Genomic DNA, 4,902 nt, shown 5'->3' with positions numbered 1-4,902 from the left:
TATCTGGAGGGATTTTGGTTGTGACACTCAGGGAAGATGCTACTGGTACCTGCTGGGCGGAGGCCAGGGATGCTGCTTAATAGTTTCCAGTGCCCAGGACCGCCCTCTGCCTGCAACAGCACAGAATTGGCCAGCCTGAAATGTCCATGTGTGGAGGCTGAAAATCCCCGATCCAGGGCTGGTTGCCCCCACTCTTGGGGTGTGACCCTCTACTTAAAGCTGCTTATACATGAGACCTTTGCCCAGGGCCAGCGGGAATCTGAACTGTTCCCAGCTCTGGGTGGGGTCCTGGGAGTGTCCCACTGACTCTCCTGGCTTCAGGCCGTTTTCCTCTCAAGCTCGGGCAGATCGGTGTTCAGCCGGGGCTCGGGGCGGGCCCGGGAGGTTGCCAGGACTCTGCGTCCTCTCGTCTCCGGCGTTTGGCCCTGCAAACGCCCGCTGCCTCAGCCTCTCTGAACCCTGACCTCTGCCTTCTCTACTCAGGGAGACCTGGGCTCTCTCCCGTGTTCCCTTCATGGTATGCAGCCTGGAAACTGCTATCCAGTGGGGACAAGCGCAGGGTTCACGTGGCTCATGTCCTTCCCCTCCGGGCTCACAGCCCTGCATTGCTTCTTGTCCATAATCTGCAAACAATAGCTTCACAGCTTTTGTCTGGCTACTTCATGGGACCGCAAGTAGGGGGTTGTGATGTCCCCCCGGGTCGAGAAACACCACTCTGGGCTTTGATGAGCGTTTTTCCAGTGCTTGGAGTGAGCCCTTCAATCATATGAAAGAAAAGCACTCAAATGTTACGTTGCTCGGGCTTCAAGGTAACTTTATTTAGGGAATAAAGAAGTCACCGGGGCCAAACGCGAGGTAAAATAAGGTCCCTTTTCTTCTTGAAGTTATCAGACGTGCAGTGCGACGTAGCTGTTCCCAAACCGAGCACAAGAGATTTAGCCAGATCCCGGCCGCAGTTTTCTTCCTGAAGTCTTGGCCACCAAGCGATGCTTTTCCTGGAGGTGCTGGCGCTGTGCCGTGAAGGCGCCGAGCCCTCCAGGGCACGGAGGACTGAGAAAAGGCCATTTTACAAAGGACGATAAAATTTTCAATTCGCTTTGCCACTCAGCAAACAGGTCAGGAGCCCCTGCTCGTGCCTGGGACCTGCCTCGTGCCTGGGACTCCTCCTAGAAGCCTCGGCCACTCACCTGCATTGACAAAGGCTGCAGGCATCCGGCCGCGTGCAGGGCGAGGGAAATACAGGGACGAAAGATGAAATAACGCTCGGGTGTCCATGCCGCCCGCTCACGGTGCTCTTCCGGCCCTTCCCTGTGCCGGCCGATGCCAGGCTGGCTGTCGCGGGGCCAGCTCTGGCGAGGTGCAGGGGCCAGAGGCACGGAATTCATTCTGTGGACTCAGGTCTCCCAGCTGGTCACTGAGGTCTCCAAGTTCACCGCACCGTGTCTTATTATAAGTCGCGTGTGAATTCATCCAGAATGTTTGCAGCCGAGTTTCATGAGATCCAGCTGGCATCATTTCAGCCAGCTCCTGTCAGGAAATCGGGTCGAGGGACGATGTCCTCATTGCAGCCCAACCAAGGGCGGGGAGAGGATAGGTGGCAGGTGGTGGTGTGACTAAGAGCTCACCGAGTGACCTTGGCGAGTCTCTTGACCTCTTGGAGCCTTCCTGTTCTCATCTGTGTTCATGATATCTACCCTGTAGGGTCGTTGGGAAGATTAGGAACATAATCTATGCAAAGGGCTGAGCCACTGGCCGGGCATTGAGGCAGCGTTCCATAAAAGTCACTTGTCACTGGTGTTCAAGTTCCGATATGCATTTTTCTGCCGTGCCCAACCCTGCCACAGAGCCACGGCCAGAGGACTTGGCCCCCTGGGCCCAGGATAATTGTGACCAGTGCTTTAAGGACACTGCCCCTGTGCAAGCAGTCCTGATTAAATTAGGACGAACACTCCCTCCCCTCCTCCCTCACACTCAAAGTGCTAAGCGACAGGGACTTATGACCCTTTGTGCTCTGGGGGTAATCTCCATTCCCCAAGAAGCTCAGAGATCGGTCACCAAATCGACCCTGAACGGAATGCAGAGTTTTCACTGAGCCCAGCCTGTCCCGTCGTCAGCTGCAGTTCCCACCTGCGACAAGAGACTGTTGACAACGCGAGTCCTTACACATCCGGACCCTGCCCGATAGAGACGGGGCAAAGGCGAGCACTGACGGGCATTGTCCATGTGAGGCGCACCCTCCGTGGGACCCCGACAAGGACCTAATGGGGTTTTACCACCTCATAAAGCATCCAGTGGCCTCACACCTTGGTGTCCTGTAGAATCCTTGGGAGAACTCTCTACGACGTATGCAGAGCCCTAGGCTCTGGGAAGGGCGGGGTCCAGAAATCTATGTTTTTAACGTGAGAACTATGTGGTTCTGATGCAGGCCTGGCACCCCGATCTGGAAGTTCCAGAGCAATATTTTCTAACCACATAAACCCAGGAGAAAAGGACACAGAAGCTCGAGCGAACTGCCTGAGTGAAGGAAGCTGGAGCGAGGGCGCGCGGGGGTTGGGGAGGGGACACGTGATCAGAGACGGCCGTGGCGAGGGCCGACCAGCGTGTGCGAGGAGTTGAGAGGCGGAGATGTCACAAAAGGGACTGGCGTCGGTTGACTTCTGAATTGCCTCATTGATCCTCCCCACATCTGGAGGCCCGTGAGCCTGATTTTTCCAAAGAGAAAATCCCGTGAGGCCCGGACAGGTGACACAGGCTGCCCAGGGACACAGATGGAAGTGGCAGAGGGAGGAGAGTCCTGCCTTGGTTGTGTCCTACTCCGAGGCTGTGCTCCTGGCGTGGTGCTGGGGCAGCGGGCTGGGCAAGGAGCCTTTGTCCCAGTGCGACAGCTGGGACCACAGGGGACTGGAGAGCTGACATCTAGAATGAAGTGGTAAGAGACAGGAGCAGAGCCCCTCCCGCGTTCTCTCTCCTTCCGCTCCGTGTCCTTCCTCCTATGGCTTTCGCTAAGCACCGCCTCCTGGGTCCCAGGTCCCAGGTCCCATCTGTGTTCTCGTCACCCACTGTTTTCGCTGTCCCAGGTTCTCTTTCTGCTCTAGTGGAGCCGATGGATCGAAGTAGACAGGTGCGGCTGGCTTGGTTAAGAAAATACGTATCAGGGACCTACTATGTGCCAGGAACTGTGCTAGGTGCAGAGGACACAGAGCTTTCTGTCCCTGCTTTTCTTTTTTTTCTCATGGGGGTCACGCCGTTTCAATGAGCGCCAAGTTGGGCTGTCTACACGCCAAGTAGGGCTGTCTACAACAAGCCGCAGACCCAGAACACTCAGTAAGACTGCACAGGGAAGGAGACATCTGGGCGTGTTCTTCGTGGAAGAGTGGGAGGTTTTCAGGTCTAGCAGGGAGAGTGAGACATCTTAGGCAGAAGGAATGGCGGCTTCTGGATGGTGGCACGGGAGGGGAGAACCTAAATAGAACCCAGTAGTCTCTAGAATTGCAGTTGGAATTTGCAGGACGTAGCTCCTGAGAGGAGGGAGCCAAGCAGAGAACGAGCTCTAGGAGTGCGGTCCAGGTTCCCTTGAACCTGTGCTGAAATGTCACAAGGCCAAAGAACTGGCCAGGAAGGAACCGTTACTGGGGTGAGCTGCGAGATGGACACTCCTCAGAGCTCACTAACGGCCACAGGTCATTCAAGTTCCCCAACCTCCAGAATGCAGAGACCTCACTAAACGTACGGTGAACGTGGTAGAGCTTCTAGAAGGCTCAGGACTGAGAAGAATGCTAAACTCTCCCTAGAGTAAAGGCTACTTTACAACATTTTAAAAAATGATTCTTGAAAGAATCAAGTTGTCCCATGAGCAGTTAGACTGACAGAATGAAGTTCAACATTTTTTAAAAGATTACAACAAAATCCAGCAAGCAATAATATAAAATTAAAAATATCTGCCATCCAGACAAAGCTTACTAGACATTAGAAGTGTGAAGGTATGAGTCTTACCCAGGAGAAATCACGGTTAATAGAAAGAGATCTGTAAATGACAGAGGTGATCACAGTAGCAAGGAAGGATTTTTCGAAAGAGCTATTAGAATGTATTTTCCCCTTTAAGTTCAAGAATTTAAGGGACTATATCACCATAATAGGGAGAGAAGCAGTTGACATAAAAAATGAACCAAATTGAACTTGTAGCAAAGAAAAAAAATGATACTACTTCAAATGGAAATTTTACTAGGTGGGATTCATAGGGAATTGGACGCTACCGAAGGAAAGAACAGTAAGAAAAGATGCTACTGAAGATTGCGTGTGTGTGTGTGTGTGTGTGTGTGTGTGTGTGACACAGAGACAGAGTGAGCATAGAGTACGAGTGACCTATTGGACAGCACGAATACCAAAAGGTCCAACACACGTATAATTACAGATGCAGAAAGAGTGAGGAGTGGATGAGGGCAGAAAAAGGATTTAAAGAAGTAATGGCTGTAACAGTTCTGGATTTAGTGGGACAAATGTCGAAGTACTGCCTGTCAGTGTACACATGGCAGAGGCCGGTTCGTGCAGACTGGCTCTGCCGTGTTAGGTAGCATACATCTCAGTGTTTCCCTCCACGGTGGGAATCCGCGCCCCTCAGTCTGAGGGCGATGTTTGTTCCCTTGTGACCATGCTGCGTAAGCTACCCGAGGCAGCTAGCTTCTTTCTTTACGACTGAGATGGCATCAGTTCAGTGCGGGATGGCAGATTGTCTCCGCTGGCAGACAGTATTCGTATTATCTTCCTATTGCTGTAAGACAGATTTTCACATGCTTAGGGTTTAAAACCACCCCTGTTTATCACCTCACAGTTCTGTAGTTTGGAATTCCCGAGGTGGGCCCTCTGCTTAGGGCCTCTCCCGGCTGGATCGAGGTTTCCGATGAG

Source organism: Pteropus vampyrus, unplaced genomic scaffold, assembly GCF_000151845.1.
Source record: "Pteropus vampyrus isolate Shadow unplaced genomic scaffold, Pvam_2.0 Scaffold111, whole genome shotgun sequence".
In the NCBI taxonomy this organism is placed as follows: domain Eukaryota; kingdom Metazoa; phylum Chordata; class Mammalia; order Chiroptera; family Pteropodidae; genus Pteropus; species Pteropus vampyrus.
This window is presented reverse-complemented; position numbering follows the sequence as displayed.